The sequence below is a fragment of the Lonchura striata genome, chromosome 7 (genome assembly GCF_050655825.1).
Source record: "Lonchura striata isolate lonStrDom1 chromosome 7, ASM5065582v1, whole genome shotgun sequence".
Lineage (NCBI taxonomy): Eukaryota > Metazoa > Chordata > Aves > Passeriformes > Estrildidae > Lonchura > Lonchura striata.
Window position 1 is genome coordinate 36,843,096 of NC_140709.1, and position 25,432 is coordinate 36,868,527.

General features: G+C 48.5%; 1 protein-coding gene across 9 annotated transcripts in view; it reads right to left on the reverse strand.

Moving 5' to 3' along the window:
* Positions 1-24,914, reverse strand: part of HDAC4 (histone deacetylase 4) — a 177,542-nt gene extending 152,628 nt beyond the window's left edge. For 4 of the 9 annotated variants that reach the window (XM_085584662.1, XM_021539610.3, XM_085584663.1 and 1 more), the window contains exon 1: positions 24,765-24,914. The gene's annotated coding sequence lies outside the window, so the exon portion shown is untranslated. Of the gene's footprint in view, positions 1-24,223; positions 24,328-24,764 lie in introns of those variants that run through there. The other 5 variants (XM_021539612.3, XM_021539608.3, XM_085584664.1 and 2 more) reach the window with 2 other exon arrangements.
* Positions 24,915-25,432: the final 518 nt, after the last annotated feature.

Consider the following 25,432-nt stretch of genomic DNA (forward strand, 5'->3'; position numbering starts at 1 on the left):
ACCAACAATCCACCCCTTCTGGGTACTCAGGGGAGCTCCTCCTGCCTGGCCAGGCATCACCCAGTGGTGGGGTGAGGTCACCCTGCTGGCAGCGGCCAGCTCCAGCCCATCCCCACAGATCCAGCTGACTCTGCTCACCCCAAACTGCTCTGGCAGCAGCTCCCAAGGAGTGGTGCCCTGCAGCACCGCTGGGGCAGGAGATGGCTCCTGGGAGCTGCCATGGGAGCTGCCATGGGGACTGCTCCTGCCTTGCACAAGGAGCATCCGTCCACAGTGCAGCTGTGCCACAGCATTTCAGGCAGTGCTGGCTATTCCTGGAAGAGCTCTTAGCACACTCAGATTTGAGTGTCCCTTTCCAAGAAGCAAAACCAGGTCTGAGACTTCCAGCACTGGCACAGTTGCTCAGGATGGGTTTTCTAAAGTTATTTCCCTGATGTGCAGGAAAATGCCTGGGCACTGCTGAATACAGTCCTTTCCTTGCTGTGCTTCATTAAAAACCCCCTTTAATTGGCTGTTTCTCTGCAGCCCAAGTGTCTCAGCATCACCACCACTCTCCAAGTTCCTCTCGGCCCATCTTGCATTCTTAGAGACCTGGAATGCATTCCATGTTTTGCGACAAATTCAAGAGAAAATCACTTAAATGTCATTTCTAATCCCTGCAGGTCTCAGCCATCACGAATGTTCAAGATGTTCCAGTCCCATTAATCAGCACATCCTGTTAAACCGAGCTGGGTCAGCTTAGACCAGGCATTAGCAAGATACTAACATAATTTATTTTCATTAAAACCAGCAGGTACTGTTGTAGCATAAGCCATCTCAGCTGTAGACAAGAAGGATTTGGAGGGGAGTTACCAGATCTCCCTGTCCTCATTTTCCCAACACAAGAAGGAAAATATGAGCGTGAACAGAGAAAATTTCCCAAAGAAACTGGACTGAATGCATTCAACAGCACCGCTGGTTTAATCTATTCCTACTTCTGCCTCATCCCTGGAAGAGTTCAAGGCCAGGGTCTTGGAGTAGCCTGGAACAGTGGCACATGGCAGTGGGTGGAATGAGATGGGTTTTAAAGTCCCTTCCAATCACTCTGTGATTCCATTATTCTCTCCAGGACACAGAAGCCCCGTCTCAAATCACCTCCTCCCAGACTGCAATTTTCAGGTAGCTCTTGCACAGATCTCCATGCAGACCAGTGAGTTGCTGCCAGGCCTCCACCTGCAACAATTCTTCTGTAAATTTTTCCTTTTGCCACCATCTCAAAGAAAACACTCCTTAAATTAAAAGAAGTGAAACGCTGTCTCTCCCTATGCCTCGGATATCAGGAGGTCTAGAGGGTTTTCTAAGCAAATTATCTCGTTTAGAAACAAAAAAATAAGACCAAAAAGAAAAACAAGTGTGAAGAAAAACCCAAGTGTGTTTAACTTCTGCTCTCAGTGCCCCCCAGGACAAGGGCGATCGCCTCCGTCCCGAGGAACAGCGAGTCCACCCCGAGCATCATTCCAGAGGCACGTTCCCGTCTGGCCCAGGCAGGGACTGGCCCAGGGCCACCTGCCCACTGCCCCTCCACACACAGGAGGCACCTCAGCCCCCGCTGCCATGGCCAGACGGGTCACAGCAAGGCTCAGCCTGGGTTTTTGGGGTGCATCTCAGGTTCCACCAGACTCCAGCTGGAGCAGAGATGGGCACAGCCAGCCAGAGCATGCCACGAGCCCCATGATCACCTGCGGGCCACGGGAACTGGCCTGGCAGACAGCAAGCAGGGCCACAGGCACCATGCCAGGTTTGGCACATCCCTGGGCACTGAGCAAAGGAAGGGCTTGGGAGAGCAGCCAGGGACAGGACAGCGGGTGGCACTGGAGCAAGCTTCCAGCAGAACTGTGGGCTCAAACAAGCAGGTTTGTCAAACATTATTTAACCAGCACTGGCATCATCACGCTTCCTGCCTTACAGGAGAATTTTCAGAGTCTGGTCACTGCTGGATTTAAAAATTTCAGGAACAGGAGCAAAAGGAACCACTTAATGCCTGTTTATTTCAGCTTGCTTCTAGCAGGGCATACCTGAGAGCACAGGCTCCCTAAACCACGGGGGCTGGTGCATCAGAAGCTGTATCCTCATCACATCCCTGATCAGAGGGTGGCCATGGTCTGAGAGTGCTGTCACCTCGTCACAGCCTCAAATGAGCCTCTGTTCCTGCAGGACAGACAGAGGGGCTGCAGCCCCAGCCAAAGTGCCTCACTTCTCCCTGGTTTGGTGCCTCAGCAAACCACTAACCCTCGCAAGGCACATTCCCTGGATTTAAAGTAATTTCAGATCTTCTCTTACCCCAACAGAAAGCTTTTTTTTCTTTTTTCTTTTTTCTTTTTTTTTTTTTTTACATAAGAATTTTACAGTTCTGCCTCAATAATTATTTCTTTATAGGAAGCTTGGAGCAGCTCCCCTACAAAGACAGGCTGAGAAAGATGAGGCTGTCTAGCCTGGAGAAGAGAAAGTTGAGTGGAGACCTCAAAACAACATTCCATTATCTGAAGAGGCTCTGAGGAAGCTGAAGAGGGACTCTGCATCAGGAACTGCAGTGAGGGGACAAGGAATAATGGGTTCACACTAAAAGAGTGAGTGTTTAGGTATTAGGAAGAAATGTTTTACTGTGAGGGTGGTAAAACACTGGCACAGGTTGCCCAGGGAGCTTGTGCATGCATCCCTGGCACTGTTCAAGACCAGGCTGCACAGGGCTTGGAGCAGCCCAGGATAGTGGAAGGTACAGGAGGCTGCAACAAGATGATCTCTAAGGTCTCTTCCAACCCTTTATGGTTCTGTGATTCTGGGCAGCATGAACATTCACCTCCCTCCTCCCAGCCCCTTCCAGATGTGCTTCTGTGCAATCACAAGACCACATGTGAAGCAACAACTAATGCCAGTCGCCACAGAACTTTATTTACAGAGCTCTGTTTTTCAGAGCTTGAATTGCTCTCCAGCCCCGATAAGAATCGTGGCCTGGGGTTGGGGTTTCAGCACTGACTCAGCTGGGTTACTCGGGACCAGGAGCTCTGGTGGCCCAGCTCTCTCTGACACAGCAGCAGCACTGCTGCCAGCATCCCTTGGAGCACTCAGTGGAACAAAGGGATGCTAGGCCTTCCATATCCATATCCATATCCATATCCATATCCATATCCATATCCATATCCATATCCATATCCATATCCATATCCATGCTCTCCTCTAGCAGCACCCTAGCCCCATGAGGTTTGCTCTCCAAAAGCCCAAAAGCCATGGAAACACCACCACCTTCCAAAAGGTATCACCGCCAATCCTTCGGCCTGGCACATACCAATTACGAGATCATTATTTTTTTCCCCCAAAATTACCTTCCTTGCTGCATTTAGAAGCAAACATCCCAGGGTTTACACAAACACACCGACCTGAAGGGAGGCACAGCCTCTCTCAGAGCTCTATTGATTAAATCTCTCCTTTGACAACAGATCCTGCACTTTAACCAGAGAGGGGGAAAGCTGCCTTTGCTTCTCAGGTTTGTTTATAAAATACTGCCAATACAGGATCCATACATGAAAAGAGGAGGGAAGGAAGAGGCTCAGAAGTGCCTGGAAACAATTTACTGTGACCACGGGAGATTTACTGCATCTTTATACAGGATGATGGAATGGCTTAGGCTGGAAGGGACCTCAAAGCCCACCTCACTTCAAACCCCTGGCATGGGCAGGGACACCTTCCACTAGGCCAAGCTGCTTTATTTAGAGCAGAGCAAATGTGAAACAGCCTCCTGAGGTCACCTCCCCTCTAGGGACCACCATTTCCCAGCCACCACTTTGCAAGGTGACAAAAAGAGTGGCAGCAGTCCCTAGGACCCCCATAGCCCTGAGACAACATCCCCTCAACTGTTTCTCCAGCAGAATACAGCTTCACTGGATCACTCTCAGGAGAGCAGCTTTCACAAGCACTACCCACTGCCCAGAAGTGCTGCTTTTCCTATGGTTCCAGCAACACTCAGACCTCTTCCAGGAAATATATTTGCAAATTTCAAACACCATCAGACACCCCCCTCAAAGAGTTTGGAGTCTCTAAGCAGTTTTCTGTCTCTAAACACACACTGTGAGAATAGCAGGTGACACTGTAAAATCTAATATCAGCTTAATGCTCAACTGTGGCCAGAAGAGCAACTGGATTACCATGGAATAACAACAAATAAAACTAAAAACTAAAACTAAAAATAAAAATAAAAAATAAAAATAAAAATATGCTGCTGTGTTAGCCTAGTTCCTCCAAAACCACGCAGATTTTGTGCAGATCTGGACATTCCCCTTCCTTTTCCAAGTACACAGTGTAAGAGTTTCAAAAGGGCAAGAAAACCATCAGAGAGGTGTGGTACAAATTTCTCATGCAGGTGAAGCAGATTATAATAAACCTGCAGCCCAGACAAAGGTGACTTAAAGATATCACAGTGATGCAGTATCATTATTAACACAGAAAAATCACTGATCATTCAGCTTTCCATCTACTGCTATCAGAGATAGAACTTTTTTCTCCTACTTTTGCTGGGTGTGAAGCTGAGTGGACCCAGGAGGAAGGGAAGTATCCACAATTTAGAAAAAGCCCATTTTGAAGTGTGCTTTATGCATTACCTGCTCCTCCTTAGCTGCACTGAGAAACTTTGACTTGTGGTGCTGGAAAAAGCAAGAGTTCTCAGAATTCCAAAAGCAAATTGACAAATTTCTTATGAAAGAGGACAAACACCAAGTGCATGAGGCCAGGAAACCCATGAGACAAGTCACTGTTTGAGAAGTGTCACCATGTGCATGTCCTGTTGTGAAAAGCCTCCCAAAGTACATCCTCTTGGATGCTGCTTGAGAACGTGGCAATCAAGTACTTTTAAAGACCTTAAAATCTCACCTGGACATCAACCTACAGTCAATAAACCAACTCAGCTCTGCATTGTCCCACACAGATGTGACAGCCCCATCTCACAAAATATAAATTTTGCTCTGTAAAACTTTCTATATTACACTGAAATCAGATATCAGATTCTTTCCAGTTTCCACACCTGAACTCAGAAGTTAAGGGAAATGCTGGCAAGTGGAAGTGTTGACACAAAGTTCAGGAATCCTCATGGAAGGGGGACAGGGAGCACAAGCAGTGTGAGCACCGAAGCCTACACTAGAGTTAAAACTGTGTAAGCAACAATTAAACATGAAACCCAACCTAATCCAGTTGTTCCCAAGAGCTCCTCTCCAAGGGAACACCAGGGACAAACGTGCCCCAGCAAGGAGGATCCAGACTGACCAGTCCAGCCCTCTTTTCCAGGACATCCCATCTTTGCCAGACGTGTCGTTGCTCTGCAGCACCAGAACCAGAGGTGCTTGTGTCTGAGATCAAAAGCTCAGTATGGTGATTCAAACATACAGAGCACCTCAGAAACACGGTAGCACCTCAAGGAATCAGCCCCAGTGCATTTGTTTAGCAAATACTGACTTTTCCCATCACAAGAGGCTCTCACATGACAGCCCAGAGCTGAACAAACATTGTGCTTCCATCTCTCCCTGCAACTTCCACTCTCTAGCTGACACACACGGTGAAGATTTGCTGCTCACACCAAACACTGTGACCTCTGATAGGTTCTGTGTAGTGACACCATCAGGGATTCCATCTCTGGGCACATTTGTCCTACATGTGAAATTACAGCGTGTGTGCACCAAGATTTCAGGACTAACCAACATCTGCTCCAAACCTCCCCGGTTTATCCAGGCACTGCAGTGCCTTCCTGGATAGTCCCTGGGAGCAATCCTGCCATTATTCCATAACCAAGTCCCTGCAATATAAGCAGTGCTACACACGCACTGAAGTCCCTGTCAGAAACAAAATGAACAGCCACAAATGGCAAGACAGTATTAACTAATTATGAGCTGCTTTATTAACATGGAACTAATCCACAGCTATAGAAGGGTAAAGCCTAGGTGGAAATAATTAATTACATGCAACAGAAATTCTCTACAGAAATAATCAAGGAAAACACTTTTTATAGTTTCCTGTCCTTTCCCTTCTTATTTTCAAGGAATGCTCCACAACTGGATTTCCAGGGCACACAGATTCCCTGAGTAAAGCTGCTTTTCCCAGGCTCTTTTCAGTTGGGTCTCCAAGTCAGGCGTTCAGACTGATCTCTGGTGGCAGCGCTGCACTTCACCTCTGGAAGTCAAGCACTGAGACATCAGCCCAAACTGAAAACATGGTATCTCAGTGAAAGTGAAAACACCCTTCACCCATTTCTATGTTAAATTAACACAAAACTGACATTATTGAGCTTGTCCCTGGCAGTATTTTCCTCACTAAGTTTCAAACTGACAAAATCCCTCGTGGTACCTTGCACAGACACTTTTGCAAATCACCACCCAGACCAGCACTTACAGCTGCTCTGAAAACCAAAGGTGCCTCCACAGCCTAGAAAGAAAAATCTTCTGGTAGATACCCAAAACCACCAAAGTTTTGTGCCCTTTCTCCTTCCTTGCTAGGAACACACAGGAGTATCCACATGATTCACAGCAATACCACTGGGCAGATCTCTCAGCAGTTTTTAGACCTTGACAAGTATTGATGTTGAAACCACTGCAGGTATCCCAATACGCAGAGACGCAAAACCACTTTGGGAACAACTAAGTGCATGAGGAACGAACCTAAATCCTCCCAAGTGTCACCCAAAACTCTGAACAAAAGTTTCCAAGCAAATCTGGAAATACCACCTCATGTTCACTGCATGGGAGCCCCAATTTAAAGTAGCCAACAGCTTGGAAATCATTTTTTTCAGAGTTGAGCAGGAAGAGCTGCAGATTCAGAAACGCAAGTGACTGTTTGAAACCTGGGACTGTGCAAATCTGCAGGAATACAGAGCCCTCCTTGACTAGCAAGACTCTGGCAGAGGGTCTGAAAGAGCAGGATGCTTCTGAGCTCAATCCAGTTTCTCAGCAAGAGCAGCAAGAACAAGCAGTCTCACAGATGGATCCGTGTGGGAGGGAGAAAGGATAAAAGTCTGCCTCAGGAGCCTGTTCCAGCTGCTACCAGAGCCTCGCAGGAGTCGGTACAAATTGGGCAGAGCTACCTATAAAAATCTACCATCTTGGCTTTTTCTGAGGCCCTCTTCTTTCCCAATTCCATGTCTTTCCTCCATCCTACTATTTCCACATTTGAAGGAATCCAAATCAGATAGCTGAAAGTAGTGCTTGACAGAAGGTGAATGCAGACTGGGAGTTTATCCTGTTTCTTCATCCCTGCCTTGCAGATCACTCTCACTACACACACTCAGGAGCAGAAAAATCAAATTTCCTTTTAAACGCTTGGCTGGGAAGTGATTAAAAATGGAATAATTGAGGCCAGGCTGGAACCTGAACCAGTGAGGGGCAGCCCTGCCCATGGCAGGGGTGTGGAACTAAATAGTCTTCAGGTCCCTTCTGACCCAATCTCTTCTGTAATTCCCTATTATTTTTAATCAGAATCCCCTCAGCAACATTTTCAGTACCAGGAAGAGGCTGTGTGGCCAGCAGACAGGGAGTTCACCTCACTGGCTGAAAGCAATTCTTTACCTGGGGTTGTTTTTCAGCTCCTCAGGTAGGCAAAGGCAGAGAGAAAAACATTTACCTTTTCTATTCACGTACTTGAGCTGTTCCAGCCACATCTGAACTTCTTGTTCCTTCTGACAAAGAATCAGAATTACTGGTCACTAGCTGTGCCTAACCCATCTGGTCTCCCAACATAAAATAGCTGAGTACATGTGTCATCAATCACTGTTAATTACTTTCATTAATTTGGAAAAAGAATATTGACTTTTTTTAAAGAACAAACATTGTTTAAGGTCAGCCTAGTTCTCTTTTTTTTTTTTTTAATTGAATGCTATCTGATTACCAGGAGAAAACAATTTGGTCTGAACACTCAAGCAAGCCTGCCACCCAACTCATGCAGTTCTTTTGCCTGGTGAGACATTTCCTCAAGTCTTTTTCTGGAAGGGCCTGTTTGATCCAGAAGCTTTGTGCTGCTCTCCAGTGCCCCTTGTTAACCTTGCTGCCATTCCCACCTACTGTCCCCGTGGCTTTGGCAGTCCTGACCTTTGGCATGCTCTGGGAAAGAAACATGCCCCAAAGTCTCCACAACATGGTGCGTCGCCGTGGAGTGGACATTCAGCCCCTCTGCTGTCGGCTGCAAAACAGTGACACAGGCACAGATCACAGCACTCTGTGCCTGCTCATCTGCAGCAGAGCCTCTGCCAGCACATCAAACCAGCCAGGAGCCACACGGTGCCATGCAAAATTCCCCTGGACTGTTCCCCTGCTCCAGAGGCTGGCTGGGATCACCTCTTGGTCCTGCATGAGCTCACCTTCCTCCTGAGCAGAGGAGTCCCTCTCCACACCTGCTCACGGAGCCTCGTCCAGTCACTCTTTCTGGAGCAGCCACTTCAGTTCGGTGTTTGTTACATTCTTCCATGCCTCAGTTACTGCCTCCAGCATTTTGTTTGAGGATATCCCATGTCACTCCTGTCCCTTAGTATTCCATAACTCTGCCACCCCAGACCCGGGCTGTGCTTCCCAACCCACTGCAGGAATGTGTGCAGAGCTCAGGCGAGCACCCTCAGCCTTGGCTGGTGGCCAGCTCATCGGGCACAGCACACCCTCACCCACAAAAGCTTTGGGACCTCATCACAGGCTCCTAAGTTTACATTTTGCCGTGTTTTATCCCTCCTGTCCGGCACTGAATGCTAATAATGATACCAAAACACTGCCCCTTCCCACAGCCACCCCAGCAGCCAGACCCCAGTCCCAAAGAACAGCACAGGATCATGGAATACCAGAATGGTTTGGGTTTGAAAGAGCACCTCATCCGAACCCCAACGTGTGGTGCCACTCTGCCATTTCTCCCTTTAAAGAGCCTGTTTTCCTAGAGCAAAGAAAAATGTCTTACAGCCTATGAGTGCCTTGTGTATCTTATTCAAAGGATCTCTATCTAAATCCAAATTTTACATACAGGCATGAAGGATAATGCACCAAACAGAAAGCAAGAATTCACAACTTTGCCTTTAAAGTGCAATATAATTTATTTGTTGGGAAAACCTGTAACCATTCACAGCATCCCTCTGCTGATGGGATCATCCCTCAGGGATGATCACAAGGCAGTCCTGGGCATTCTGCTCAGTGCTGGCTCCTCTGCCAAAGCTGCTGAGACTCCAAGTCCCAAACTGCTGATAACTGAAGGGGCAGGAATCCCCAAGGGAAGCTGAAATAAATATATAGTTTTATATTCATGAGGGCTCCACCATTTTCAGTTTTAAATCACAATTAACATTTTCCAGCCACAGCCAGGATAGAAAACCAAGTAAGTCGCCACAAACCTGTAAGCTCCTCTGCTGTACCCCTCTGAACAGGGTCACATTTCTCATGACCAGCATCATTCTTTAATGAAAACTAGAATCTTCAGGCAAATATTCCAGTCTTAAAAGCTGACAAGCAGGAAAGGCAAGGAAGGAACAACTGGCACCACTCAGACTCGAGGAGGTTTCAGGTTGTTTATTTTATATTTACGTTTTACAACACCATCAAAACCAAAGAGGAGCAAAACTCTTTAAAGAACTACCTGCAGGTTACCTTGACAAAGGCCAGCGAACTTTTGGGAAATCACTTTCCAGGTGCTGCTCCCAACATCACAGTGGTTCTTGAACTCAGTGTGAAAGAAGAGCTCCATTTACTTTAGGATTTACATTTTATGTGGCCCATTTTGCCTGTTTGAACAATGCGAACATAGCAAGGCAAACTGGAATTGTTCTTGGCAGTAAGAAAACTGGACTGTAAAACCACATAAAATGTTGGACTGACAAAGTATCCGCCATGGGGACTTTTTAAGGTATGTTTTACAATACTGCCAGTCACCAGTGAGAAAGGGATTTCAACTCTGTGTCCTCAAGGAAGGCTTAGAGCCCTAACTTAGGGTTTGGGTTTGAAGGGACCTCAAAGCCCATCCCATTCTACCTCTGCCATGGGCAGGGACAACTTCCACTATCCCAGGTGGCTCCAACCCCACCCAGCCTGGCCTTGGGCACTTCCAGGGATCCAGGGGCAGCCACAGCTGCTCTGAGCACCCTGTGCCAGGGCCTGCCCACCCTCCCAGGGAACAATTCCTGCCCAATATCCCATCCATCCCTGCCCTCTGGCAGTGGGAAGCCATTCCCTGTGTCCTGTCCCTCCATGCCTTGTCCCCAGTCCCTCTCCAACTCTCCTGGAGCCCCTTTAGGCCCTGGCAGGGGCTCTGAGCTCTCCCTGGAGCTTCTCCTCTCCAGGTGAGCACCCCCAGCTCTCCAGCCTGGCTCCAGAGCAGAGGGGCTCCAGCCCTGGAGGAGTTCCATGGCCTCCTCTAGACTCTCTCCAGCAGCTCCAGGTCCTTCCTGTGCTGGGCCCCAGGGCTGGGACAGCCCTGCAGGTGGGGTCTCACCTGAGTGGGGCAGAATCCCCCCCTTCCCTGCTGGTCACAGTTTTTGGATGCAGCCCGGGATTTGGGATTTCTGGTCTGCAGAGCTTCTCATTCACCAACACCTCCAAGGCCTTTACGGCTTTCCACACTAAATAACGCAGACAGAATACTCCTTCCTGCAACTGCCTCCTCTTTCAGGGTGAGAATGAAGCAAAGTAATTTACACCTGCTTTTGCACATCTTCAGCCTTTAAAAACATCAAAGGCCAACCTTGGAGTTGGGGGGGGGGGGTGTCTTTTATTCACTTTCCTGTAGCTCGGGATTTTGCACCTTTGCATGCTCCTAAATCTCCTCCTGTAACTTCTGGCTAACAGCTGCAGCTTCTGCACCAGGAGGAATTGCTGGGCTTTCAAGATAAGCTGCCATTAGTCACCAAAGCTCTGCTCTGCAGATCTCCTCTCACCTTATCACCTGCTGCTTGGGATACTCTGAAATAAATGAACCAGGAAAGAATACAAGGTGAAAACAAAACAAATCCAAAGACTCTAAGTATAAGCATTAATCAGGATCCATCTTGTACCTTGCAGGAAGTTGTACTGAGGTAGGGTTGGTGTTTTCCCCATGGCAACAAGTGACAGGACAGGAAGAAACAGCCTCAGGTTGTGCCAGGGGAGGTTAATGTTGGGTATTTAGAAAAACTTCTGTATGGAGAGAGTTGTCAGTCCCTGGGCAGTGGTGGAGACCCCATCCCTGGGATTTAAAAGCCACGTGGATGTAGCACTTGGGACATGGGTTAATGGCAGTGCTGGGGGAACTGTTGGATTTGATGATCTTATTGAACTTTTTCAACCTAAATGATTCTGTGTTTCTATTAACATAATGATTAATAAATTACATTACGGCAGAGGGGAAAAAATGGCCTGACAACCAATGCCTGCCGCCACCTCCAGCCAAGTGCAGCCCCTTCCTGAGGGAGATCATGCACAGCCTCAGCACACTCTGACAGACAAACACCTCCTCGGGAGGTCAGGCAGCTGAACATTTACATTTCGGCACCAGTTTTACATTCAAGCAAATCGCAGGGCCACTACAGAGCAAACATGAGTCCCATTACCTCAGAGCACTCGGCACGCAAAGCACACTTGGGTGGGGGGGTGGTAAAGGAGATTGCAGGAATTTTTTCCTGATATAAGATCGAGTGAAAAGGAGCAGAGGCTGCTAACATACCTAGACTCCCAGAAGCCAGTAAATATGCAAACAAACGGCCATTTCTACCAGTAACACTCAGAACCAACTTTGATTCTGCTAAAATATATCGCATTAAACAAGAGAGATAAGGCCAGCTCTGAATCCACACGGAGCAGCTCCCTTTGACCAAGACAGCTTTACTTCTCACTCCAGGAAATCCTGAACAAGGCTTTCTATTCAAAGTCTCCAATCTGACTATCACTGTGTTTATGAATACCTTTGGCCATTTACCTTTTAGTAGTCTGATTGCAAGTGCTATTAAAAACTCTACTAAAGTCATAAACTACCCTGGAAAAGCTGCATCCATTCAGTCCCAGCCACAAACCTTTCCTCAAAGCAAGACAGGGCTTGCTGCCCTGAAGCCACAAACAGCAAATTTCACGAGATGTCAGAGAGGAGGAAAAGAAAGGGTGTGTTGAGTGTGCATCCCTGGATACAGAGATTACAGAGCAAGAACTGAAGTTGATGTGACCTGATAGCGATGATAAACTCGGAAGATGATAAAGGCATTCCCTGGACATCCATCTGTTGTCCTTGGGGTTTGTACAGACACACCAGGAAGAAATACAGACACGTGAAAATATTAAATATAGACATGATTTGTTCTCATTTATATGAAGTATATACATGTGAAATAAATAGATGTATATTCAAACACCAGAAGCAAAGAAAGCACTTCTTATTTTCACTCTATTTTATCTGCCTACCACCTCTGAATCAGTGAAATAAGCTCAAAGGCCAGTGCTGGCTCCAGTCTGAGATATGTATTTTGCACATTGCTAAACAAAAGTAAAAGCAGCTCTGTCCTGCCATGGCAGGGGCTGAACTCAGCTTCAATAACTAATTCCATTTGATGAGGCTGTTCCCTAACAAAGGTAAAACAGTACAATGTGCAGCCCTCCTCAACAGCCCTTGGCTGCTCTTCTGAGACTACAGCACACAGACAAGAATATCGCGTGTCTATGTCAGAGTCCAGAGCATCCCTCTGGCTGCCCCAGATGCCTCCAGACCCTGGCAAGGGGCTCAGGGACTTTGGCAGCAAGTCAGAAACACCTGTGGCTTCGATTTTAGCCCATGAGAGAGGCTGCCAACCTTATATGAAGAATTACAAGCCAAAAGGGTTTGAGTAGTGTAATAGTGGAATTGGCAAAGGGTAGAAAAGTAGAATTTTGGGATTTTTTAGAATGCAATTCAGGGGTATAAGATGGAGGAATCTGGGCATGCCCTGGCCTTTTCTTCCTTCTCCTTGTCCTCTCTGTCTTGGTGTGATGGTGACACTTCTCTATTGGTCTAGGATAGGGACACACTGTCCAACACAGATTTTAGGTGTTGGTACAGGAACTGTAAACATGGTACACATAATTTTGAGTATATAATGTGGGAGACGCCTGGGGCTCGGAGGAGACTGCTGTGACTTCTGTACTAGCTGGACCTCGGCAGGTCAGAGAGAAACTATTATAGAAAAAATATATAAGAAAAAATAAACAACCTTGAAAACTCGGCTTCACGCATTCCAGACCTTTTCTTCAGCAGCCGGGCTAGGGAAAAAAGGACTTTCACTCTGCTGGGGTCTTGCCAAGTGACCCTGACACTGAGAACTTCAAGCAACTGACAGCATCACAAAATAAGCATGTACAGAAGCTAGGGAGATGTAAAAAATAAAACCCAGACCTTTGCAGGCTGAATAAGCCTCCCACGTGTGGCACAATAACAATCTCCCCAGCAATGCCAGGCACTGCAGGGAGATGAAAGCAGGCTCCAGCCCTCCAGGAGCAGGACCTGCAGCCAGCAGGGAGGCCTCAGGAATTCCCAGGAGCAGGAACCCATCCCCAAACGTGTGGCAAACACAGCAGAGAACAATCCAACAGGAGGTGACGGGAGAAAGCTCCCAGTGCTGCAGGAAGGTTATAACAAAGCAGGTTTGCTGGCAGGAGGAGAAGCAGAGACATGGGCTGAGAGGGCCTGCTCCAGGAGAAAAGAGCCGAGGGAGAAGGGAACAGCCCAGCAGCTGGGAATGGCCAGCCCAGGGAACACCTGTGCTCAGTCCATGCCCTTCCATCGCAGCCAGTCCCAGCACAGCCCTGGCAGGAGAACACCAGGACCTGGCCTGTCTTTGCCTGGGTTTCACAGCCACACTTTGCTGGCTGGCTCCAGCATATGCTCAGAACTCCCTTATCCCTATCCTGAGGCTGCCATAATTCCCATTTTAGCTGCCAGTGCTAGGAAGGAGCCTCAGAGCTATATGCTGAGGCCCTGGAATTTAAATATATGATAACACTGTAAATAAAAGGAAACAAATTCCTTAAGGAAAACCTTTTCACATGCCAGATCAGTTCCCAATAGTTACTGCTCTGCTTTGACAAGAGATAAATATTTACAGTCTGAAACAGAGAACACCTGTGTTGCAATACTGGAACGCAAACCTTGTCAGTCCTGGTATTCTGAAGAGAGGGTTTTGGTATTTTAAAGAAAAAAATTAGAAATAAACCCTCAAGCTGAGCACTTAGAAGCACACACACATTATTGTGCTCCAAAACAAAAACCTGAAGGTAGTCACACAAAGAAATTGTCAAACATGCTGAATCCAGAACAGATTTTCTCAAAAGGAGACCTCATCCCCCAGGGAATGTAGACAGTTTACATCAAAAGTCTAAATTATTGCCAAAAATATGCTGCTTTTTTTATTTATTTAAATATAGTCTAAGTTGATCCTCTTAGACATTCCGCCAGCGAATGCAGGCATTGAAGAGTTTTCCTACTGGAGCAAAAAGGCAGCAAGGAGGACCAGATGTCCATATCCAGCTCCTTGGACTGAGGCATCCCACACCAGGAATACCCTCAGGAAGAGGGAGGAGAAAGGCCAACAGCTAAAGCCTGAGCTATCTCTGAGCTTCCAGCATGACTCCCAACCTCTGAGCCTGATCAGCTCCTTCCAGCTAAGGAAAGAATGTGGGGAATGTCATTCATACTAGCACTTGGGAAGATCGAGGCACAGAAAGTGTACAATGGCTGGATATCCCTGGCCAAGGAGGGTGATAAGCCTGTGGCAAGGAGATGCTCTCATTTCTGCACAGCTCAGTTTGCTCGGGTTTGCTGCCATTTTAAATGAGCTAAACACCTCATTAAACATGAGTGGGTTTTTTTGCTGCACTGTCTGAGAAGCCCAGACTCCCATTTCTGAGAGGATCTGCATGAGGCCAGCCTGGCTGAGTTGTTACATGGCAGAATTTCATATCTGAGGTGCAATTTCCTCACCCAACCACTGCTGGACTTTTTATGGCCCGCTCCCTTTGAAGTGGGGCAGCCTGGTGGGATGACGGAAGAGTTCAATGTCTACGTGCCACTCTCAGTTCCCTTACTTCCTAGTCCCCTTCCCAGGGAATTATGCCCCTGGGCAGCACTGTCCTGCCTTGGCCTGGCTGCTGCCAGGGCCAGTGCTGCTCCACAGTCCCATCCCTGCAGTCAGCCAAGCCTTATGTTCCGTGCTCAAGTTCTCCATTTGCTCCCCTGCTTCCAGCATCCCTGCACAGCAGTTTATTTTTAGACCAGCATTTTTAGAGCAAAGCCCAGAAGCAGCACACTTTCAGTGCCAAACAGAATTCAGCTGTGACTCTAATGCTGTCAGCTGACAAGAGGACACTTGGGTTTGGTGGCCACACAACACTGGTATGACTCGGTGGCTGCCACCCAGGGCCACTACTGGTCCATGGGCTCTCCCAGCTGCACACACCAATGGCCCTGGGCTACCACGAGGGATGGTGACTCTGCCACTCCCTGGGCAGCTCCTTCCAAAGCCTGACAACTCTTTCAGGAAAGAAATTCCTCCTGATGTCTACCCTAAATGTCTGGACAGAGAACTGTGCTGGCCCAGGATACCCCAGAGCTTCCCCCTTGCAGGTCCACACAAATGCAGTTTGGGGTCACCACTCACAGCCAGCTCAAGGCAAAGGAGAAATCCCTGCTGGCTTTACCAGGTGCTGGATCAAGCCCTTAGCCACCAATATAGACAAGGAGAAGTGCCCCAATATACAAAGTGCTTTTTTGCCGAGCTTTATCATCAGCTTTCTGGGGTCAGAGGTGGTTTTCAAGTTCTAGATACTAGTATTTGCCTTCTTTTGACTATGGCTTGTTGTTTCAGTGCAATTATAGAATAACAGAATCACATCCAGCAGGTAGCACCACCACCTTTTTCCGCTGACAGAACACAACCTAGTAGAGGCAGCAGCACCAAGAGACACCCAGACACAGCAACTGAGATGAACAAGACCATGTAATCTATGTAAATCCACCCAAAATCTGCAGGGACGGCTCAGAAAAATTGCACAGTATAAGTCTTTTCTACTCTCAACAGCTTACAGAATGTCCTCCTGAACAAGACTGCAACGACAAGGCCATCTCCTTCAAGGCATAAAACAGCCAGTGACAGAGCCACACTTTGCCCTGAAATCACATCAAGCCTTTTTGCCCACTGACCCAGAAGTCTCCAGCTTTTCTACAGGTTCGATAATTTATAACAGAAAACCTCAGATTAATTTTCCCCATCACAAGCCGGTGGTTTTTCCAAAGCTTCACGCAGGAAATGTTTCTCCTAATGTTAAATATTTCATTCACTGTTATAATTAAGCCCATCCTCAAAGGCTCCATCCAAGGCACAGAGATGAACAAGGGGATAAAGAAAAGCCTGACAAGGAGAGGCAAACACAGCCCCCAAGGAAGCATTAGGCACCTACCATGTACAATCAGAATAAATACTCGTTTCTAGTCCTCTCCCTTCTCCTTTGATCATGCTTCCAGGTCAATATCTTGTGAGAGCCTGTCCTAACTCAAATGTATCCTTCAGGCTCCACCAGGATCTGACAGCAGGTAGCAGTTGTGGAAATAAGTAAGTAAAGAACATTTCCTCCCAGACAAAGCCCTGCTATTTGACTCAAAAAGGAGATCTGTCTTGGGTAGGAGAAATGCACAACAGAATCCAGATGGAGAGTAGTTTTTTTTTTTTTTTTCCCATGCATCAGGTAGTGAGGAAGAACTACTTTGCACAGGAAGCAAAGACAGGCTAAGCTTTGCAAAAACACAGAGATCCTGCTCACATTCATGGAATGTTTAAGGTTGGAAAAGACCTCTAGGACCACCAAGTCCAACCATTAACTCAGCCAGGTCTGTTTCTTTCCCTGCTCCTGAAGATGCTCCAGCAGCACAAACCACACTCAGACTGCACCATCTCCCTGGGAAGGCAGCAGGAAGCCGCACTTCACTGTGTCTTGCCCTCTCCAGCTTTAAAAACGTGCCAGCCTTCATCCCCTCCAGCAAGACTTCTACAAGACATGATCCAGTATCCTCTGAGTTATTCTGAAGCATTCTGTGCTCCCTTTTTCCCCAAGCAGGCTGAAGAAATAAGACAGGCTTCCCAGAAGGACACACACCCCGTCATGCTGCACAAGGCTGAGCTCGGTGTCACAGTCCTAGCGCCTCATTCCCGCTGTGCCTTGGACAGGTCCCCTCTCCTAACTCACCCACAGCACTGGAGACAGCAATTTCACTTTACTGCAAGTCTGCTGGCTGGAGAAAACAACTGTCTTCACTTGAAAAGATGAGTCCCACATATGCAGTGCTGTAAAACATAACCCAGCCTGCAGAAAAGCTCAGTTTTACCCATGAATTCTTCCTTCAGGACCCATCCTGACAGAAGGGTCTGCACACAGCTCTTCCCTTTCCAATGCTCCCTGGGAGTTCCATGATCTTTGCATCCCTGTCTGTCTGCAGTTGGACCCCCTGCATCCAAAGTCAAGGCCAACAGCCCATCTTCCATCTCACCCCACCTCCTTCTAAACCAGTGTTCACAATTACCTGCCCGTTTCTCCCTGCCCCAAGCTCCCAAGGCCAACACTCACAGACTGTTCCAGTCTGCACAATCCTCGTTGTTATAAAGGTGTGAAAAATGCCATTTTTCCTCACTCTTGTGCATATTATTTGAGTAGAGAAGCAAATCTCACCACTTCACACGCACATGGTCCTGCAGTAAAAGGCAGCCCATTTTTTTGGCTCTCCAGGAGAACCATGTATATGAAAGATTTTACCAGAATCCATCACAAACAGTAACAAGAACTAAGTAACTGTAGCTCCCATGGGGGAAAATGTAACCTTCCAAATGCTTTGAAAAACACTCCTGAGAATTTCTTGGGTACAGCACCAGGATTAATTCCTTATTTCATGATCACATTGAGGACCCTGTTCTTGGAGATGCAACTTTGTCAACCCCAAAACCAACCTGAGCATTATTTTCCCAGAGCCGATGCAACATAACATAACATAAGCTGTTGGAGCACATCAGGAAAATCCAGGCAGGAGAAGGATGTGCCAGTCCAATTATGAGTAACTGCTATTCCTCAAAGTGGAGTTAACACAAATTCTATCAGCAAACCAATGCTCCCACAGACACGTGACAAATGGAAGTTCATTTTACACGGAACAAGACACAGTGTACCAATGCTCCCAGAATTTAACTGTAATTAAGTCTCGCTGACAGACACCTCATTAAAGCACCACTTCTTCAGAAAAATTAATGAAGTGAATTATTTCCTATGTGTGAAATATCAGGGTTTTTCACTGCTCATGAAAGATACATGGAGTTTGGTTCAGCTGGATGTCATTGCTCCCCAGAATGAAGGAGTGACACGCTTAAAAAGACATTTAAAACAACACATTGCTGTGCTGCCAAAACCCAGGCTGAGATGCTCAGCCCCTGAACATTATTTTATCCTGTGATGGCAGAAAATAAAACCCCTAAAACACAATTCTTCTTCCAGCAGATACAGACTGATAGATACAGAGATAGATGAAATAGCTGGCTTGTTATTAAAAAACCAAACTAAATTAAGATAACCTAATTTTGGCCAAACTAAAAAAAAAAGGATTCTCATGACCCAAAGATCCAGTTTTCAAATTGCAACTCTTTGGGGTTTAAATGCTTCTTATGTGAGGAACAAGGGTTCACCCACTGACAAGGGGTGGGGCAGAGGGCTGAGTGTGCCCAGGACCACAAGCCAACACACATTCCTCTGCACTTGGTGATGGCTCTTTGAGGCACATTTTAATCAAACTTCTATGAGGTAATATCCAATACAAAGTGAGCTAAAAAAATGAAGCTGATCAAGATGTGCCCAGTAATGAATGCCAGAGAAAAGGCCTGAATTTTCAGAAGGGAAGGGCAAGCTGTAATTCCTTGCAAAGGGAAAACCACAGCAGCTTTCCAAGAGATTTTACAGTCCTTTTCTAATTGTTCCCTTTTTCAACATCATTATGCAACCTCTGTGTGCTTTCCTGCTTCTCTACCCCCACTTTATTTCACCCATTCTTCCCCCACCACCTTCTTCTAAATGCTCTGAGGCAGCTCCTTTAAGACAGTCAGAAAAATAGTGCAGATTTTTCCCTCCTCCTCCTCTCAGTTTAAACTGCCCAAATCTTTCCGGTGAAGAAGCATTGCCCAAAATCTGCTCGCTATTCAAGCAGCCCTGGCAATGACAAGCAGCACTTCATGAATCATCTGTTATATATTGCCTTATCAACACGGTCCACTGCAGGAGAAAGCAAACCTGGCCCACTTTGGGCTTGTGCATAACACAATCAAAATGCAAGTGGAATTAATTACAAGAAGGCTCTGAGCAGTTTCCTCATCCAAGGATTCAATATAGGCTATATATATATACATACATATATATATATATATATATATATATATATATATATGTATGTATTTGAGGTAACCTAAATCGAACCAAAATGCTAACAGCCATTTCCTCCCGCACCACACACAGCTTTTCCTTTAATATTTTAGGAGACTATTTACCCCTTTTATTGGTTTCCAATATTGTCACATTTCTAATTATTAAAGCAGACAGCATTACTGTTTCTGCTGTTTGTCAGCTTCAGCTATTTGAGGCAAACACATATTTTTATGGGTTTTTTTTTCCCCCAAGCTCAGCAAGTGAGGGGAACCTTGCACTGCTGTGTTTCTTTGCACAGCTCTGGAGCATTGGCATGCTTGGAAGCTGGGGAAGCTGGAAGCAAAGGTAAATGGAAGGGAGAGGCTATCCATGAGGGAAGGGGGCTCAAAACTGAAAAGCAATTGTGAATTCAGTGACAAGACACATCCCATTGGCATCTCTGCCCAGTGAAACATATCCTTACAAAAGCACAGACTCAAGGGGCTCCAGCAGGACTCTGATAAAATCTAAACCCACATAGACTCGTTAACAGGATTGAAAAATATGATGGAAGAGTGATGGGAAAACTGAAAACATGCTAAAGGTGAACTGGCAGAGGAATGAAGTAGAATGTGACACCACTGAAGAAGTCAGCAAGAAGAATATTTTGCAAATATTTAACAAATGTCATTACCAGTGGCCCAATAAAATGTTCAATTAATATTTCCTTGTGGTTTGGGACAAGCTCTGCCATTTGAAACAGGCCTGCAACAGATCCCACTGAGCAAATAAATTCCTTTGTGTATACTCAACCACGGGTACAAGATAAGTGAAATACAGTCCCAAGAGCTGGGGGTTCATATTTTTTTATATATAAATATAATTACACAATGCCAAGGAGTGCACAAACACTTCTTTAGCTGGAGAAGGACACCAAAGAAGTGTTTTAACCCCAAGATTAACCTAGTACAGCTGGGCAGTAAGCACTCGGGTTCTCAAACCCTGAAGGGAGCATCACTCAACCCACAGAGATCCAGGGTAACCTCAACAGCACATGGGGACAGCTGGTTACAGTGACCTTACAAAGGCACAGCGTGGCATACCTGCATGAGGGGAGCACTGGAAGATGAAGGAAAACTCCTGAAATATTTGATTTATCCCATCTTAGGTATTTATGGGCAAGTTTTAGTCTCAACACTTAGTTTGCTATGTGTTTGGGCACTTCAGATATAGAAAGTCTGCAGCTTCCCCTGATTTGAAACCTGCAAATGAACCTCAAGGACAAGTTTCAGGTACTGCAGCAAGTTTCGGGATCACAGATACACCTTAAGCTGGTTAAAAGGTTTATTCCCCAGAAAGCAAAGCATTTGGAAGAGAGATAAACAGAGCAAACTGAGCTAAACCCAGAGGCAGTTTTAACCTTTGTTTTGAACAAGTCCTGCTCCTCACCCCTGCAGTCCCATGGCGTGGTTTTAAGGTTGAAGTCTCAACTCCAGCTTTCCAGCAGGCTATAAACAGGCAGCTCCTGTGCTTCCACCTCTGACCATGGAAGGAATTCTCCCCTGTGAGGGTGGGCAGGCCCTGACACAGGGTGCCCAGAGAAGCTGTAGCTGCCCCTGAAAGCGCCCAAGGCCAGGCTGGACATTGGGGCTTGGAGCAACATGGTCTAGTGGAAGGTGTCCCTGCCTATGGCAGGAGGTTTGAGGTTAATTTAAGGTCCCTCCCAACCCCAACCATTCCATGATTGTATGGCCAGGAGAAGAACTTGCACTGACCATGGGGGCTGCAGTCACTCTGCTCAAGCTGCTGCTCCCCAGGAGTGGGCAAACCACAACGCTGGCACATCACAGGTTGGTGCTGAAAGCAGAACAACCTGACAAGCTGGGCAAAGCCTCCACTGAAAATCCTCCCTCAGCTAACACAGGTCCATGGAATATGCAAAAGCAAACCTTCCCAGTCCAGATGCTCCAAGGCCTCAGGAGGCAGTCTAGAGTTCAAGCCCTTAAAGATCTGGGCAAAACCAGTGTCTTCAAGACAACCCACTGCCATCTGCACCTACCAAAATATCTCCTATCAGGTCCTGCTACCAGGTAACTTCTTCAGGAGTTCATCAGTCCCCAGGTGTCTGTAAACACATCACTACTAGTTAAGAAAAAACCCTCATTCTTGTATTTACCTTTTTCTGCTGTTACTGCACTGCTGTTTTTTATCTTTTCTGCATTACTGGGATGTTGCCTGTGAAACATAAGCAGAGCAGATCGTTGCAGATCAGAGCACAAAGATTATGCAAGAAACTATTCTTACTGTTTTTATCTACTCTTGGAATGGTTTGGGTGCAAAGGGACCTTAAAGGCCATCCAGTTCCACCCCCCTGCTATGGGCAGGGACACCTTCCCCTATCTCAGGTTGCTCCAAGCCCTCTCCAACCTGGCCTTTCTTTATTTTCCTGGTGATTCACCATCAAAAGGCATGCAAGAAAGTGAAACTGATTTCCACCGTGGAGGTCACCGATATCCCACACCCGGACCTGCATGTCCTCCACCTGTTATCTTCCACCCTGGACTTCTCAAGAACTTGGTAATTCACACCTAGCAGTTCTCTACTTTAGGATTATCTGTTTAGGAGATTTTAGGAGATGGCAGCACACAGACACAGGCTGCCCAACAGACATCTCCTCCCAAGGGAATACAAGCTTTTCATGCCATACGTGTGCTTCCTTCCATGCCTCCATCCTGCTGAGCAAATGACAAATTCTTCTGGTGTTCTAAGCCAATTTTCCAAAATGCTTTCTCTAATCTGTCTCCTTTCTAAAGCTAAGTCCTGAAACAACACAAACGAAAAAAAAGCAGAGTGGCAAAGTTAAAATTGTGAAGATTTAAAGATATTTTTCCCTAAGTTTAGACCATCAAGGGCACAGCTTAATATCAACACTGGGAATCTGTCAGATGCACATGCCATCCATGGACGGAGGGAAAAAGCAGAGAATCCTGGAAAGCAGCATCTTCCACATTTCACTTTACCCAGAATATCTGCAGTCACTAAAACTTACTCTAACTGGGTGGCATTTTACATTTCCAAATGTAATTGAGTGAGCGTGTTGCCATGGCGACAGTAGGGTTCTGCAATAACTTTGTTGCCTTGTAATTGCTGTATATTTGTATACAAGCAGCTGAGCTTTCCTAAATTCAATGCCCTCAACTCTTCCAGCGAGGCTGCAGAGCGTCGGCAGCAGCTTTTTAGGCTGAGAACTCCTAACAGTGGTGCTGGAAAGATCAGAAATTATTAAAACTCAGTGCCGCGACCGACCGCGTTACACACACACACACAAGAAAAAAAAAGAAAAAAAAAACCACCAGGAAACCCGGCCAAGAACCAGATTATTATATAAACTTCAGAGCTCCTTAGCTTTTAAAAATGTTGCCGTTGCAACAACAACAACAAGAAAAAAAGCACAATTCAGATAATTAACTCCAGGTAGATTTGGCAACAAGCAAAGCACTTTGAGGGCAGGGAATAAATGCGGCATGAGTCCCATTTATTGACAGGGCATAATAGCAGTAAATCAAAACGCACTGGCCAGGGGATTATTCACTCTCTGTAGCTCCCGGGGCCAAAATAACGCTTGCTCCATCTCCGCGGCCTCAGACCAGCGCTCTGAGGACAAGGTGATGCGGCTGGGGAAACGAGCACCGCACCGAGCTGCCTGGTGGGAAAGAAGCGGCAAGCCGGGAGAGAGCCAATGCCTCGCTGCACGCCCCATCCCAGGGTTTTACAAGGCATTTTCACACCCTGAATCCACCCACACCTTCCCGGCACAGATCCCCACTCCTTGGGAGCATTTTCAGAGCTGTAATCCAGCCCGGAATATGAAGCAAGGCTTGAACACGAAATCCTCCCGTACGGGCGTTAGCGGCGACGAGTCTGATTTATGCAAATCAGCCAAAACAGTCTATTGACAGGCAAAAAAACCACCAAAACCAGCACCTTCCCCTGCGGAGTGGGCGCACAACACAATTACGCAAGTGCTTTGAGCGAAGGGCAGGTTGCCTTCCCGTCCAGCCGCTGCCCAGCGCCGAGCACTGACAGTCAAATTATTGTTATGTAAATCCATCTGCTCCGCCGAGCCGTCACAAACACCCCCGAGAGCACATCTGGGGCAGGCAGCGGGCAATATTTTGGGGGAGCGCCGGGATCGCGCAGCATCTTCCCCTGATAAATCCCTGCAGCAAAACCCACACGCGGCTGCTGGGCAACACCTCCCTCTCTCCGCGATCCTCCGCCACCCCAAAGCTCGGCTTTTTCTGCTTCATTTCGCCCCATGCAAGCCGAGGCTTGAGGTTTCGCAGCGGCACACGTGCTTTATCCCCCCATCGAACCCCCAAAACCGGAGTTGTGGCGGCGAGGCTACAGCCCTGGGCCTCGGACCTGTGATTGCCATCGCCGGGCTCTCTGAGAACGCCGCGCTGCCGAGGGCAGCACCCCCTGTTTGCTCCTCCCGGGCACAAAAAAAAAGCCATTTTGGGGCATTTTCTCCAGGAGGAGGTGAGTGCCGCGGGGCCCGAGCCCGACAGCCCCGGGGAGCGGGGTGAGAGGACGCAAACTTTCTCCAAGTCCCGCGTTATTCCCACGACAAGGACAAGGGAAGGAGGCCCGGGAGGAGAGGATGGAAGGACCGATCCCGGGCCGCGGCCCGCCCGTTGCCCCAGGGCCGAGCCGCGGGCGTCGCCCCCTCCGCAGGGCCGCGCCCGCCCCGCCAAGCCGCGGCGCCAGGCCCCCGTACGGCGCTGCCCGCAGCCCGCCGCTCGCTCGCCCCGCCGGTCACTCACCGCTGCCCGCATCGCCTCGACTCGCCCCGCACGGACCGAGCGCCGCCGCCGCCGCCGCCGCCGCCGGGGGGGACGAGGCGGAGCCGCGGCCGCCCGGGAGGGGCGGGGCGAGCGCGCGGGGGGCGGGGCTGCAGGCGGCGGCGGCCCCGCCCCCCCATTCACAAAAAACCGGGCCCCGCGCGCTGAGTGGGCGGCGGCGCTGCCCGTCACGCCCCCCGCGCCCCGCCCGGGCCGGGCCGATGGCGCGCGGGGTCCCCGCCCCGCCCGGCGTGCCGCCCAATCAGCGCGCGGCCTGGGGCGCTGCGCGGCTCAAATCCGCCCGCCACCACCGCGCGGGTGCCTGCGATTGGCCGCGCCAGCTGCCCATCACCTCCCCCTCCCGCGGCCGCGGCGCAGCGGCGACCAGCGGCCCCCGGGAGCGGCCCCGCCGCGCCGCGAGCCCGCCGGGCGGGGAGGCGATCGGCCTTAAAGGGCCGGCGCCGCGGGCAGCCCGGGCGCGGGGGCGGCGCGGCTCGGCGGCGGCGGAGCGGCGCGTACTGACCTGGGCGGCGGGCGAGGCGGGGACGCTGCGCGGCGATGGCCCCCCCGGCGCGGAGCGCGCCACCGACGGACTCAGCCCGTGACGGGTTCCGCCATCTTGGAAATCTTTTTAGATGGAGGAGTCACGTGGTGCGACCATTTTTTCCCCCGCAGCCAATCGGCGGGCGCGGGCTATTTATAGCCGCGCGGGGGGAAGGGGACCAATCGGGCCCCGCCCCGTGCGCCCCCGGTCACGCCCCGTGGCGCGCGGCCCGTCGCCATGGCGACCGGGGGCGGGGCAGGGCCGCCATGTTGGCACAGAGCCCGCGGGGATCGGGGGTCGGGACCGCAGGACCGGCGTCTCCAGCCCCCACCTGCGATCCACGCCGTAGAGATCACAGTGTGATAAAACGTGGAACTCTGGGGTTTTTTACCCCCCGATTTTCTGCACCCACGGTCCCGCTCCCTCATGGGCCGTCCTGTGTTTTCCGTCAGGTGTCGCCTGTAACAGCAAACAGCTGAAGCGAGGGGTAAACGACAGAAAGGACAGGGCACGGTTCAACATATTTGCTTGAATTACCGAGAGGAAATTTAAAAATGAAAATAAAAAGGAGTTCTCCGGTAATGTTTCCCTCTACCCCCGTTTTCGCAGCAATTTACTGATTTTTGAGTTGTACGTGGAATTACCCA